The sequence below is a fragment of the Sitophilus oryzae genome, unplaced genomic scaffold, assembly GCF_002938485.1.
Source record: "Sitophilus oryzae breed Bouriz unplaced genomic scaffold, Soryzae_2.0 scaffold_213_pilon_pilon, whole genome shotgun sequence".
Taxonomy (NCBI): domain Eukaryota; kingdom Metazoa; phylum Arthropoda; class Insecta; order Coleoptera; family Curculionidae; genus Sitophilus; species Sitophilus oryzae.
The window spans coordinates 1,511,437-1,528,302 of record NW_022146767.1 but is presented as its reverse complement, the minus strand read 5'-3'; the positions used below and the strand labels follow the sequence as shown (position 1 = coordinate 1,528,302).

The following is a 16,866-nucleotide window of genomic DNA, read 5'->3' as shown; positions in this document are numbered from 1 at the left end:
TGAGAAACTCCTCATGGCTTTGTTAAAAATTATATATTCAAGTAAAACTACATTAGTTATTTCATCTTTTGGAAACCCAAGACTGCCGTTAGTAAGGTTTTTTATAAGTGAATTTTGTTCAATATCAGTGTTGTCTAAAAATGTTAAATTATTCTTACATGTATCGCATTTAATTTCCTTTAAGACAATATAACAGCAATATCCTCCTAAATAAGCAATAACAGGCCTTTCTTCCTTCACACTTCGATATCTTGTTCAGAAATAGTAATGTCGATGTTAAACCAATCTGATTCGATGGTACTTGTATCGCGTGGTATTTCTTAAGTCAACGTATTGTCATCATAAAATCATAAAAAGTATCGATTTTTATAGAACCAAAACAAGTAGATTTTAGGGACATTAATGACTGAATCCTAAGTTTCTTTTCGCCTTCATATAAATGTCGAAACAAATACTGTACTGACTCCCAGCTAACTGTCTATATTTTCCAAACCTACTTGTTTGCAAGTTCTCTAGTAAAACATACCTCATATTTTACTCATTAAAACAATATTTTATTACTTCAAGCTCAACCTGTTACTCAACTCAAGTAAATAACTTTAATATTGAACACAGAAAAAAGTTAGAAATTTATACTGGGAGAATTTTCAGGTCAGGGGCTTGGAACACCCTCAAAAAGAAAAATTCCACTTCTCCATCTCCCAGTGGATGATATACCAAGAATCTACAACTTTTGAGAAACACCTCACTGTAGTAGTGAGTAATAAAAAGGATTGGAAGAAGAAGAAGCAGCTTACTCAGCATATAAAAGATCATACCACCACGTGGTATACTGATGCTTCCAAAACCAAAGCAGGGACAGGGATAGGAGTATTTGGGCCGAAAACTGAATACTCAACCAATGGGCACCTACCCCAGTATCCCTTCAGGCAGAAATTTGCGCTATCGAAAGATGCGTACAATTTATCTTAGATAGGAACTATCGAAAACAGGAAATTGCCATCTTATCCGATAGTCAAGTGGCGCTTAACGCGATCAACTCAGTAACCATCAATTCGAAGTTGGTCAAAGAATGCCTAGAGAAGCTCAACAAATTAGGCAAAAGAAATAAAGTCCTCCTACTCTGGGTGCCTGCTCACCAAGGGATAGAAGGCAATGAAAAAGCAAATGATCTAGCTAAGAAAGGAGTGAACACTCCACTAACTGGACCAGAACCGTTCTGTTTCCCAGCGGAAACCAAATAACAAGCATGACTAATAATTTGATCAGTATTACTATCAGGGTTCGGAAAACTGTCATGTTACTCTTAGACACTACATAAACTTCATTACAACTAGTTAATCGAGAAAAGATCAAAGGTAGTTCCTTAATTTCAAATATCAAATATTTGAGGCAGATTTGAGGTGAGGTAAAAGATAAGTAAAAGCTTAGCACACACTTATAATCACTTTATAGTTTGAACACCTCTTTTTACGGATTTATAATTTTTTTCACTCTTCTATTATCGATTATAATTACCACGTCCGCACACCTACAGATAAATCGATGACTGTCAACTGCGGCAACACCACTCCGCTACGACAGGCTACCGCCGCCGTCGCCCCTGAGTAGGGGGCGTAAAGTATCGATAAAATACATAATATATACTATAAAAAATATCTATTTTTTTATTGTTTTTTTCTCATATTATACACTATTGTGAACTTAAAATATTCCTTTATTAAATTTGATTGATAAAAAGTGAGAGATAAACATTTATTGACTGGTATGATCTTTTCCGTATTCTATTAAAACTATTTTTATATACTATAATATTTTTAAAACCTCGAAAAAAGACATTTTAAAACTTCGAAATATATCTGCTGAGTGAAAAAAGATCCACAATTTGAACTTTTATCGGGTAATTATCAACGCTGCTAAATAGAGTTAGGCCTCCAGTTGGTGACGTCACGAGATTTTTACGTCACAGCTGTCTGGACTTGTTATTACGGTGGTTACGGTTGAGAGCACGTAGCATCTGAGGATTCTGATTCTAGTGCGGACGTTGAGGGACAGGTTGCATAGCATATTTCGCATTTTGTTAAATGTCCCTCTCGCGATTTCGATTCGGTGATTTATTTCGCGAGAGTGAACCCAGTCTTTAGTCAGGATGCAGCCCAGGTATGCAACTGTCTCGGCCGCTGGGAGAACGATGTTGTTAGCAGTGAACTGAAAGTTGTTGATGTACTTCTTGCTAATGATCAACGTTTGAGTCTTCTTGCAGTTCATCTTCATTCCGTATCTACTGCATGTATTCGCCACACGATCTATAAGCCTTTGGAGACCTTCAGCGGTATCGGCCAACAGATTATACCATACGATCGAAAAAAACGATGTCAAAGACAGCTGGGAAATGAGTATCGATAATAATTTTGACGAGGACGTCATTATTTGGCCTGTACTCTTAATTTTTAATGGCTCTTACTGCAAATTGGCCTTAAGAAGCGTGTGTCTGGAAACGTTCTATCCTTTTTAATCTTTCTATAATTAGTGTTAATTATTGATAAGTTTTATGTCAATTTTTACCTCAGCCGTCTGTGACGATTTTTTTCGATCATAAGATATTTTTAGAATTTAAAACACAACATTTTTAGTTTCAGCGATATTATACAGGTATAAACCGAAATTATATTTTTGGTTATAATTTCAAAACACCATGTGGAAAAAATTAAGGCGGATAGATGTGAATATCTTTAAGACGCAGTGTGATATTAGTTGCATATCTTATGACGTCAACAACGATAGGGTCAATTAATTATTCATAATTATCATATAAAAAATCTCGGTTCACCAAAAATATTATCTAACATTTTTTATAAACAATGGAATATGTACTTAATTATTTTTATTTAATATTTTTATTATACTGTAATTGAAGTAATTTTTTTCTGTATTAAAAAATTTCATTGTATAATACAATAGATTTAATTATAATACGTTATGCCGATTTATATTTTAATACTTATTATTAGTAAGCTATACTCCATCATGTGACTAAAATTAGATAAAATTTAACAATTACATAAAATCACACTAAATTTGTCCATATCTGGATTGTTTTTACGTCAAAACCTGAGATTTGTAGATTCGTAGAGATATTTACGCCAGACGCGTGTATAATACAGAGTATTATATATGTAAAACAACAAAATAAAATATACGTGTTTAAGAGTTTTTCCGAAAAACTCACCGGTTTTTAAATAAAAAATATTTTAATATTTGAGGGATAGTTTCACCCCCTAAGAAATCGAGTTTCGAAAAATCCCTTCTTATCGAACCTCTACACCCTAAAGTCAATCTGCTTTCCAAAAATCAGCTTTTTACGTCAAGCGCTTTAAGCAGGATCGTGATTAATCAATGACCAGATTTTTCGAAACACCCTGTACCCATTTTTAAAAAATCTTAAAATATGTAAAACAAAATAAAATATACGTGTTTAAGCGTTTTTTCGGAAACTTGACAGTTTTTTAAATAAAAAAATATTGTAATATTTGAGGGGTGGTTTCACACTCTCGGAAGGGGAATTTCGAAAAATCCCTTCTTATCGAACCTGTACACCCTAGAATCAACCTGTATGGCAAAACTGAGCTTCTTAAGTTGAGTGGTTTGAGCAGGATCGTGATTAATTAGTATGTCAGTCACTGAAGGATTTTATATATTAGCATAGATACTTACTTGTCATAAATTTTCTTTTACTGGTTCGTAAACTTAATTTTGATTTAATAATAATAAACAACCTTATTTTGATAATTCATCTTTAACTTATTTGAATTATTTAAAAACGGGTAACTCACTAATAATATAAATTGTTTATTTTGTAACAACAATTTGAATTTACAAATACTGAAAGCGAAAATGTATTTTGCTCAAACTGCATGGGTAACTTTATTTACCAACATGCCAAACGCATTAAAAAATACTAACAAGAATTAATCAACAACTCCATATTTGTAAAATATAAATAATGTTGCACGCTCAACCCTGAAACTAATTAAGTGAGTAAATTAATAACAAATCACCGTAAATATGAAATATATTTTGTTACAACATGGAGCACGTATTTTATATTTATTTGAAAAATATATAGAAATATATTTAAAAAATATATGAAATATCATGTGTCAGAAAATCTATATGTTGCTATTTGTAAATATGTAAATAACTTTTTATTTATTTATGAAAAACCTTTTATTTAATCTTTCAACGCAATTTCAATACACTAACTAAAAAAAACGTTAAAAAACTTTAAAAAATCTCATCGCAGTTTTTTTTCACAAAAAAATTGGTAAAAGCATAATCATCATACCATGACGTAGAAAGGTGCAACAATAACAATAAAAAAATACTGTGGGTATTAACTGGTAGAGCAATTATTTCCTCATAAAAACAGCCACGTTCCACAATTCATGTACAAGAATTATAATAAAAATTATAAAAAATAATTATACACACATTTCATAAAATCTACCCCTCCTTCTCTTTCCGCCTATTTCACGTTTCATTATCATACTAGGAATTCTTGCTTCGGCCATTCTTTCAATGTGTCCCAGCCATCTCAGTCTTTGTGTCTTGCTACTCCCGTTATACTCGGTGCCCGATATAGATACTTTAATTCTTCATTTGTTCTTCTGGTCTATATGTTGTCTTTCTTCTTTCCCCCAAAAATCTTCCTCAGTATTTTTCTTTCCCAAATCTCTAGCCTCGAACTTTCCGTTGCATTGAACGTCCACGTTTCACATGCATACAGCACTATTGGTTGTATCACTGTATCAACTTCTAGAGATGTTCTTACTCTTAATAATTTTCTGTAGTGCGCTAACACATCTATTTCCTGGCATTATTGTCGCCACAATTTCCTGAGTTACATTTGGTTTCCTTAGAAATTCGCTTCCTAGATATGTGGATACTTCCTCAAACTTGTATCGTTTCCCTCTCTCAGAGTTTATTTGTAGACATCTTCCCTTTTCAAAATCCCTATCTGATCACTCCATAAATTTCGTTTTCTTCTCATTAAACACATTGGTCATCGATATCAGCTCTTTCCGATCTCTTGCTAAGATAACTAAATCATCTGCAAATGCTAAGCATTGGTGTCTCTTGTATACAGAAGGCCCTCTCTGTTGATTCCCGCATCTTTTATAACTTTTTCCAATACTACACTAAACAGTACTGGAGATAGTGGATCCCCCTGTCTTAGTCCATCTCTGATTATAAATTTTTCCGTTGTTTCTTGTTGTCAAAGTAAACTTCATTTACTGTCTTTCTGGTCAATTTCTTGCTAACCCCTAATTCTGTTAATGCTCTAAACACCTCCGTCCTTTTAAGTTGTCATATGCTTGCTGAAAGTCGATAAATAGAAGCATTGTCTGTTTTCCGTATTCATAACTCTCGGCTTGTATTTCTCTAAGGGTAAATATTTGGTCAACGGTACTTCTTCCTTTCCTAAATCCACATTGGTACTTTCCAATTTTCTCATCAACCTCCTCCACTAATATTTGTTTTATATATGTTGCCAGTACTTTATCAGCTACATTAAGAAGAGCTATAATACCTCTGTAGTTTTGACACTCGCTCTTATCTCCCTTCTTATGTATAGGGCAGATTATTGCTTCTTTCCATTCTTTTAACATTTCTTCTTTCTCCCATACGCCTTTCAGTAGTTCCTGGATACGTTCTGTCAACTTGGACCCTCCATACTTAAATACCTCAGTCGGCATATGATCATTTGCGGGACCTTTGTCAGTTTCTTTGAAGATTTTCAATAAAAAAAATGCTGCTATTAAAAATCTATCAAAAATAGTCTTACAACAAGAGCAAACTGCAAGACGACCAAGAACAAGAGTACCAAGATATACCTCCCGAAACTCTCTTTGATATAATTTTAAACTCTCTCATTCATTTTGTCCTTTACTCCTACGTGGAGCATCAATAAATAATGCTCTCGATTCGGTTGTTTGCAATTAATTTGACATCTCGCCAAGATCGGTTTACTGCCTCGATATCCTTTTTGATTGTTCTTTGCCATGTGTGTCTTAGACCTCCAGTTCCTCTACTTATTGGCTTCTACTCAATAGTTCTGCCAGCGATGTTGTGGCCGCTTCACCATAATGTGTTACCAATCCATCTCCATTTCCTCAGTTTGATTTGGTTTGGTTTGGTGCATTTTTTAGTCATTATACACCTACCTCTGGTTGGTTATGTTCTATAAATCTTCATTTCTGATAGTGTTTGGCCAAAATATTCCTACAATTTTTCGCAAGGAGCGGTTTATGAATACTTGGAGTTTGTCAATTCATGGCGGTGTAATTTTCCTACATACAACAATACTTACTTGACATTCCAATTGAAAATCGAGGTCTCCAAATATCGTTGAGCAGTCCAAATGTTATTCTGACCTTGTTTATTCTGTTTAAGACATCTTGCTCTGTACCTCCATGGAGTGAGCTTATACCACCCAAGTAAGTAAAATTATTTACCTCCTCTATAGGTGTTGTTCCAATGATAAAGGGAGCGACATTGTTGGTAAAACTCCATCGATTTAGTTTTATTAATATTGATTTTAAGACCTGCAATTCTAGCTTCATTTGGCAAGTCAATTAGTTTTGATGCCATGTCCGCGTGACTATGAGAAAGGAGACAAATGTCATCTGCACAACCAATTTTAAACTCTCTAAAATCTTTTATTCCTGAGATTACTATATTCCTACCAGCCGATAATACAAGAACGCAGCAGTCACGGTTTCTTTTAATTACTGTGACGCCTATATAATATTGTACTGTATTTTTTTTATCTCGCCGACTTGCTAATAACAGCTTAAATGTGACTCATTTAACAATCGTAGGTAGATCTCATACAGGAGTTTATATCTAATGCAAAATGGATAGTGCCAATCACACATGACGTATATTTTTGTGGTAGTTCTTGACCCCGTTGCTTTAACACACATGAATATACATACTATAATATGTAATATGTCAGTAATTCGGCGAAATCACACCCTTGTTGATAAACAAATCGTAACAATGTCTTAATAAATACAAATTGTTTTATTTATCGACAAATTCTAAGTACTATAGTAATTTGTAACAAGAGTGGTAGTAAATTCGATGTCTATACATAATAATTAAGTTATCTCGCAAAGTACATACGATAGATACGAAATCAGTTTTGGGAAATAAAGTTTCATTCAGAACCTCGCAATTAGTGGAATAATTAGTGATTTCAATTACACTTTATACTTTTTAGATTACGAGCATTCACAATGTTTAAAAAATACAATTAAAATTAAAAGTATATCCTAGCAACAGCTTGCATTAGTTAGTTGGATCCATAAGGAAAAACAATCAAAAACAATCAACTTTTGATTTCTAACCACAATTTTTCTTGACGGAAGATCGCTATATACTTTTAAAAAAGTATAATTAGTGGAAAAGTTAAAAGTTTGATAACTTTTCCTATTAATTGAAAATGTCTACCCCTAATTTTGACGTTCTGAATGCTCACATTGAAATTAAAGGAACAACTTCTACGCTAATCGAAACCACTAATTAATTCCACTAATTGCGAGGTTCTGAATAACGCTTAAATTGAATTATTCTATGGTTGACAATTACCTGTCAAAAAAAACGGTATCTTGATATCGTTTTCGATTTATGTATTTATCACCAAAAATTAATATTTTAAAGATAAAATTTTCGCAGTACTAATTTTGACTATTTCAATGGAATTTAGTATATTTTGGACTATGGCCAATTAAATGTATATAGCTGTCAGACGGTTCCCTTAAGACGGCTAGATTTCGGATAATGATACAGGTCAATATTTTGTATTATTATTATGATCTTGTCTTTATTAGATGGAGTGAACAATCCTCTATGGTACATACATACATATATCCAACAATAGTCATTTAATAAGAAAAATCTCTAATAAAAATAATGAAATATGTTTTAAAAACTGCCCAACAATACTTAAGTTTCTGTCTAATAGATGAATATTATTGTATTATTGACAATTGGGTATTGTATTATTGACAATATTGTCATTATCACTTTAATTATTAACAATAAAAAGTCACACATCAAAAATCAGTAAAAAGAATTATTTACTTCTTTTAGGAACAACGGCCCAGCTACGTAGATACACCTGTTCCCGATAGACCACCGAAGTTAAGCGACGTTAGACGACGCGAGTGAATGGACGGGTGACCATATGGAAACTCTGTCGTGCTGTTGTTCCATGGTAAGTGTGTCACATCCGAATATCTCGTTAGTAAGAGTCGATTTAGACACTCGCCAAGTCAGTAGGCTATTAACAATGAGATCGCCGAGGACCCCGGTTCAAATCCCGCGTAAACCAAGTACGTCCCTTCCTGATTAGCCTTGGCAGCAAAAAGAAAGCGTTAAATTAAAATACTTAACTTTACTACTACTGTATTTATACCGGGTGCGTCTCAAAAGTGACTCACTATAACTTTTTTATTATTTCAGATAAAAAAACGAGATTTGGTATGTTAGTATATGACATAAATTAGGATTGATTGACGTATTCAATTGTTGGAAATGACTACAACCTTTGATTTTTAAATGACAGCTGAGTACTTTTTTACTTTATTCCATAGAAAATAACATTCTAAATAGAATGACATATAAATGTCAATTTTTGACATTTTCGCATATGGTTTATTTGAAAGTATAACTAGCGGTTTGTAACGAAAATATGACTCGAAATACCAAGTGTGTGATATCAAATTATTCGTAAAAAAATGCTTTTTCCAAATATGCTAATGAGCCACCCTCGTTCCATTTTGAAAAAATTGAGATATGAGCAAAAATACGATTTGAGCATTTCCTAACTGGTCAGGACATAGCACTAAAAACATTAGACGATCAAATCTATTTTTCAATGCTCTTTGATTAAGAGTATTTTTAACATGGTCATGGCACTCTAGATTGAATATTAAAGTACGATTTTTTATTAAGCGAAAATGTCAAAAGTTGACATATGACATGTCATTCTATTCAGAATGTCATTTTCTATCGAAGAAGGTAAAAAAATACCGAGGGTGCCATTTAAAAATCAAAAGTTGTAGTCATTTCTGGTGAAACAGGAGGTGACCAAAATCAATTGAATACATCAATCAATCCTAATTTATGTCATATACTAATATACCAAATCTCGTTTTTTTATCTGAAAAAATAAAAAAGCTATGGGGGGTGAGCCATTTTTGAGATGCACCCGGTATATAAATATGTTGGAAAATCCTACATATGGATGTATGTTTGATAAAACCATTAAACAATTATATACATATTTAAAACGATTCAAGTACCTAATAAAAACTAAAAACACTATAAAGTTCAACTCATTATGAAACTCTACTGCACCATTAAGCATTTTTGCAAATATTTACACTGGTATGTTAGATATAACACAAATTCTATTTTTTTTCCTTACTAGTACCAGCAAAATATTTTTGAGAATATTAAGTTCAAAATGTTTATGTAAAACAGAAACATGACAACAATAGATAAAAATAGAGATCCGCATTCGATTGATTATATCACCACTGCACTACAACCAGGATACCGACTAATGTATTATATGTATACTATTATGTACACTACACACCCCAGTTGTACCGCAGCATGCAATCGAAAAAAATACTGTCACAGTGTCCTCTGAAATACCGATCGATAATAATTTTAGTCGGAATGACCCTATATGTCACTTATTAAAACAACTACCTCGAAATTTAATTAGAAATTAAATAGAAAAAATTGACAAGTTTTCAGTCACGACAATCATTCGCATTTAAATCTATACATAAAATATGTATTCCAAAATAAATTTTTACCTATGTGAAAACTTCTTACTTTTTAGTATATTTTTAGTATATATGTGGTGGAGTTAAAACAGCGTCACAGTAGGCGTAGAAATTAAAAAAAAAACATTTGACATTGACAACAAGATTTCTTGACAAAGGTTCTCATTTCTTAAAGTTCTTGTTAAAAGATAAACACTAAAATATATAAATAAAATTATCATTAAAAGGAAACACAATTAACATATTTTTAATAAGAAAAATGTTCCATAATCAATAATATCGTACGTTTAATGTCAGCGTCTTGTTTATTTTTTTCCTGAACTATAAAAACAATTTAAAAAACTAGTGCATCAAGTTTATTTACTGGCGAAGGTTCGGTGACACTTTATCTAGTTGCTGCCACTGTCTCCAGCAGATAAATTTATGCCTTCCTTTTTAAATAAACCATTCTTATAGGTTTATTTATGTACATGTACATATGTCCCGTCAGCCTATAGACATTTTTTTAAATCGCTTCGAAGATAAACTGTCAATTGCACCGATAACAAATATAGATTCAATACAATACCATTGTTAAATCAAATAACTGATAATAAAAAGAAAAGTTTAATAATTATTGCGTTTGCTTCATTAAAGGTAAATTGAAAAGACTTATGATTAAAATCACTTATAGCTTGGGAAATAAAAAAAGTCACTTAGAGCTAAATCTGGATAACACGGAGGGTGGTCTAGCAGTTCGAGGTGTAACTGGTGAATTTTCGCAATGAGAACAGAAGAGGTATGAAAGATGTGAAGATACTATGTTCTTCTGCAGATATGGTCATTTTGCTACGATTTCTGCCTTGAGTTAGCATTCTCCTGTAATGGTTAGAAACACACTGTACCAAAGAATAGTCGCCATTACTTTTCAAGCCAAAGAAACAATAATTATTATCGTTCTCTTTAAAGCCATATTCCCTGTAGCAATGCACTGTTTTGATCTAGCTTTACTAATTTCTTTGAAGCAAAATTAATATATGGCATTTTAAACCACTCTGTATACCGCTATCAAACTGTTAAAACAGGAATCCTTCCCAAACGCCCTAGACAGATTCAAGACAGCCTTGTGTTATTTACTTAGCACCAAAAAAAAATGTTGGCAATCTGTTGACCTTAAAACTGACTTACGAAACTAAATGTATACACAGCGTTGAGTATAATCAGCAATAATTATGTTTTGATAAATTAAATTTACAAAAAATAATAAACATACATAAACCAGACTGATAGCAAGAAATAAGCATAATAAGGTTTTAAATATTAAAGGTTATTTCCTCATATCCACACAACAGGCAAAATTAAGTACCTAAGTAATAGTTGTGTGTCTTTCATGAAAAGTAAAGTGAAAAGCTGAAGACATATTCAATAACTATTGCAACGTCAAATTTAACGTAGAAAATTTATTGAAGATATTAAACTCAACGTAAGCCAGAATAATACAGAATTCACACTGTCAGTTGATTTTGGTTTTAATTGTAGATAAAATTTGACGTAATAAAACATAATGAAAGATACGTAAGAAAGTTGAGCTATAATAAAACATTTAGATATGTAGATTTCATTGCTACAACTAGGTATCTAGTTTGCAACTGTAGGTTCAGTCCTAGGTCTGATCCCAGTTATAGCCTACCTACAAATAGCTTTTAAAATTATCTAGGTATAAGTTAAAACCCTCGTTAAAACCATTTCTAACTACAATAAAATAATAAAACCCAAAGGTTTAGAAGTCTTTTTATCAGGATAAGTTCTTAGTACACTTTCTTTATTATATTATCAGAAAAATGGGTAAATATGATTTCATGAACAAATATTTATGTGACAATACACACAAAAAGATAATATGAAGTATTTGAATATTACCTTCTACGAATTTTTTTCTAAGTACGTAGCTATATGCTTGTTTCATTACAGAGAAAAACATCTTATTTGTATCAGTAAAATTAGGCAAGATATACCTTTCTACTAATTGTATACAAAACAATGTGCCATCTTGGTTATGTTCTGACCTGACATTAAACTTAATTTTATAAAATCACATCTTTTAACCACGAGGATGCATGTTTTTTCAAATAAAACGAAAACAATTCACAACAAATTCGGAAAATACAAATCTTTTCGGTAAAAGAGTTAACAAATATGGCCGACAAAATTAACCCCCGGAGTTGACCTACCCCATTGTGAATTGCAGGTTTTTCTTTTCGAAATGCAGTCTGTTTTCTAATTTTACATATTAACCTGTAATTAGCCGAGCACATTTTCGAGAAATCAAACAGTAATTAACCTGTTTTTACGTCTAGAAAACGAAAATTTCCTTGTAAATAAAGCTGTACTTACGGTTGTGATTTTTCCGTCTGGGGGTTCAGGTAAATCCAAGTTGACGCACGATTACTCGTCGAAGACGGTGTGAAAATCGATCGGGGAAATGGGAAATATCACTCGCGCCACAATTCTTTCGAAAACAACGGAAACGCAACTCTCGGAAACGATAAACAACATGAAAAACTGTCGACCGAATATTGTCAACCTATTTCACATTTTAGTTAATTTTTGACAAGCGATTGTGATGATCTACCTATCGGTCATTCATGGAACTACCACCTAATTGATAATCTGTCTAATAAAGCACAGCAATTTTTATTTCTTTTACATTTCTTTCAAGGGCTATTTAATAATACTAATAGATGCAAGATTTTATTTAGTACCCCTATGATTTAAATCATATAAAGAATAACTTATTTCGTTTATAAAATATTATAATTTCAAAACCAACATCTGTTACAGAAATCTGTAATGAGATACGCCAAGTGGGTTTAGCTATTTCGTAATAGATGTCACAAACTGCGCTTTAGGAAAAATATGAGAAGAAACAATATCTAATAAAAATGAAGTTTTAACTGACTAATAAAAATTGAATTAAAAAAGTTAAGCTGTAAGATAAAGACAAATATATTAACAAAACAAATAATATTATACCCAATTATAGCCCTCTCCGCATCAACAAGGAAAAGACATTTCTTACCATCAGCTGCGGTGTCCGAGTGGTTAAGGAGATGGACTTGAAATCCATTGGGCTCTGCCCGCACAGGTTCGAATCCTGTCCGCAGCGAAAACTTTTTTTTTATTTTATTTAAAGAAAATCTCATTTTTTCCTGTTTATTTTATTTTACTATAGTAAAAGATTATGCATTTACGTATTATTTATATGTATTATTATATTAGTAAGGAGTACGTTTATTTTATATTAATAATGAAACAAAATTTAAATAAAAAACATAATAAATTGTATGTTACATTAAATTTGAATTTATTTCGTTTATAATTATAATGATTGTTTCTTATTTATTCTTAATACTAATTTTTAATTAATTATCCATAATGAAATAAGAAATGAATAAATTTTTATATTTTATCTTTAAATTTACTGTAATATTTTGTAATTTAAATATAGTTTTAGTTTAATTTGATTAAAAATTGAATAATACATTAACGAAAATACTTTTTGTCTTCTTTTTCATATTAAAATTTTTCCGCCTGACAAAATGGTGACGGAAATTAAATATAATTTTTTTTTGAATAAACTAATTAAAAATATAGAAAAAATTGCCTTAAAAATATTAAAAGCTACAAATTTAACATTCTTTCGTATTGTTTAAAATATGTAACACTAACAATTATAATAATTATTCTAGTTTTTTAGCTTTCACTACTTGTCTTATAGTTATAATAAAAAATTATATTATAAGTTTTAGTAAATTTGTAATTTATCATTAAAATTTGTTTTTATTATTAAAAAATATAATTAAATGAAATGAGCGATAATAATAATTATTAATTAAAACATTTTTATTTTCTTGATAAAATGGCGAAGGCTTTTTAACTATTAAATTAAAAAAAATATATTTAAATTTTTTGAAATTGCATCTTCTTGCAATTGTAATTACAACTTTTTTCTGGTATAGTGGGCTCTGAAAGTTAAAAAAAATCTAATATAATATTCATAAAAATGTGTTTTTATGTCATATAATATGTCATCATAAAAAAGCATGCTGAGTCATAAAATTTTTAGTTAGGTATGGTTAGGTATAATATCTTATGTTGAATCTTTAAATATTTCACTTTTTTAACATTATTCTATCAATTACCTATATGTTTCCTATAATACTAGTACCGTATGATCGAAAAAAAACGACGTCCAGTTGGCTTGAAAATGACGATCGATGACATTTTCCATATAATTTTACATATAAAATGACAGCGGTCTTCATTTCATAGCCATCGCTGACGCCGTTTTTATTCGATCATACGGTATAGGAAATACTGACTCAGTTTTTTAATTACATTTAGTTATTTTAAGAACAAATATAAAACATATTTGATATTTTTTTAATAGTATTTCTTCATTTAGTTAAAATTTCCTCGAGTTTCCTCAGTTAATTGGTAAACTAGGTCTCTATCTAAATATCACAGGTCACATAGAATTAAAATTTAATAGAATATTCTGTTATTTGTGTCTATATTACATGAAAGTATATACATATACAAAAAATTATAGTCTATATGTAAAACATCCCATACAGCACATCAAATCACATTTACGATGTGTTTACATTATTAGATGTAGACACAGGGTGACACAATTCCCCCGATGTAAATATGCTACGTTTACACACTGTAGTTCAACACGTATGTACAAAGGTTAAACGTCCGCCTCACAATGTAGCCACAGTATAGCATTTACGTATACACAAAGTAAGGGATACACAGTGTGCCGTAGGATACACAGTGCTTGTGTATTACGTTTAAACTCTGTTTACACATTGCAGTTGTGACTACCGCGTGTATACGTATGTATTTTGCTTCGTATATACATCTTGTGCTAGATAAAACTACTTCTTATGAAAGAATTTGGGAAATAATACAAGTTTTGATGCCTAACTTTTCGTTCTTTTTAAGAAATATGTATTCAATGATACCAATTGTATCTTTTTAGAACGAAAATTAGGAAAGCAAAACTTTGTTTCCAAAAGTATCTAGATCGTAAGTTCAAGAGAAGTAGTCTTAAAATTGTTCCATTTTTGTTTTGTATTAAATGTACCATTTTTCTTCCATAAAATGGATTAAGTGGTTAAAAAATAAAATTCTTATATTTCTTTATATCATGAAACGCAATAGCGCAAATAACACAATAATAATAATTATTTACACTGCAGAAACCAGAACTAAGAAAACACTGTAAAAGAACAGAATTTGTATCAAAATGTATTAAAAATATAAGTACCTAGTATAACAATATACTAAAATGGTGGTATATCGCCACGATTTGGTGGACCTCGTTTAGTCATTTTTTTCTCCTCTTTTCCCTCCAAGCTCCAAGCAGTTGGTTTGTTAGCATACTCATTCAACGAGCACTCTGTTGGACTTTGTTGTATTTTATTTCCAGATTAACAATCTCACCCTTAAATTTTATATGAAACTGATTATTGAATATTAAACATATTTGTATATTGATCCATCAATAACTTACCGAATATCAGTGTAAGAAGTTCTTTGAAGTGTTTAAATCTTTCTTTCTCTGGTCCATTTAGATTTTAATTATTTCCAAATTAAAAAAAAATTATATTGCAGAGCTAACCTCTTTATCATTATACGAAAATATTTGGAGTTTTCATTCATTGGTGTCAAAATTTGGTAAATTAGGTATCGAGTAAGGGAAGAGTCGCTGCTATAATATTAATAATACTCTTAGGAAGGTGTAACAAGGCAATTAAAAACTTGTGCTTACCTCCCAATCTCTTTTAAACTACACACAAACAGAACATTTATATAGAGCTTCCTAATGATAAAATAATAATGGCTGCTAACACATACCACTTCTAGAAAGGAGGAAGGAGAGAGGACACATAAGATACACTTGGTCGGTGTATCTACGCTGAGGCTATCCGCGCGTGCGCACACCTTCATTTCATGCTAGAATGTAGTCACAACAGTACACTATTACAAAGTGTCTATATAGATATTTATATTATATGTATACGTCACATTTTTACAATGTGTGTACTATAGGCACAACTATGATACGAAGTATCACACATACATATGACTTATTCATTGTATGTCTCATATACCGACGTCAGATTTCATCATTTTAATAATTATTTGTTACGTTATAAAAAACTCTTTAGAATCTTAAGTGCATACTGTATACAACTAGTAAACACTGTATCACACAATTCTATCAATATAAACCTGCGTGTATCTCATATGTATATGTTAGAACTAGATGAACACTTAGGTTCACTTTAACATATTTTGTTTCTCATGTGTCTCCCTTGTAGAAACGTAATTTCATTTGGACGTGCTGTATGGGATGGGATCGGAGAAAAGAGATAATATGTTTTTTACATGTATATATGAAGCTTGTTTGATTTCAAGTTCAGTCTGAATCTGAATGATATACAGGGTCCGGCAATAGTGAATCGGGCATCTGTAGCTCCTAGAATAAAGAAATTGAAATTTTGTTTAAGGGCAAACCTAAAAGTATGTTCTAGGATGTATTTCAGGAAAATATTTTAACTTCTATAGGGTGGCCCAAAAAAGTGTGAGTGGATCGGGATGATTTTTCTTAAATGGAACACCCTGTATATTATGCATTTTTGGCTTCCTTTCAGACCACTTTACATAATCCTAAGGTATGAGTAAATACATTTCGATAGTTTCAGAGATATTAATAAATAAATAAAAAATATATTTTTCAGCGTTTCTTAAAAAAAATATTAAAAATACAAGAACCGTCCTAAAATCAAAACTATATTAGGTATTTAGTTTAGATAGTCAGTACTTAACTTTGCTATAAATATGGTAATCGTAAATCATACAGAATGTTCAAAATTCTACGCCAAACTTTCCAAAATAAAATATAAAATAATTTTTCTTGTTTCTTTTTTAAATGGAACCCCCTGTA

At 31.1% G+C, this 16,866-nt stretch overlaps 1 protein-coding gene and 1 non-coding gene across 2 annotated transcripts in view; one reads left to right on the top strand and one right to left on the bottom strand.

Annotated features, from left to right (window-relative positions):
- The window catches only part of LOC115884223 (protein gustavus), a 245,167-nt gene extending 232,727 nt beyond the window's left edge, over nucleotides 1-12,440 (bottom strand). The window contains exon 1 of the mRNA XM_030902731.1: nucleotides 12,240-12,440. The gene's annotated coding sequence lies outside the window, so the exon portion shown is untranslated. The remainder of the gene's footprint in view (nucleotides 1-12,239) is intronic.
- A 489-nt stretch (nucleotides 12,441-12,929) lies between these two features.
- Nucleotides 12,930-13,011, top strand: Trnas-uga. The gene has a single exon. It is a non-coding gene; the product is annotated as a tRNA-Ser (tRNA).
- Nucleotides 13,012-16,866: the final 3,855 nt, after the last annotated feature.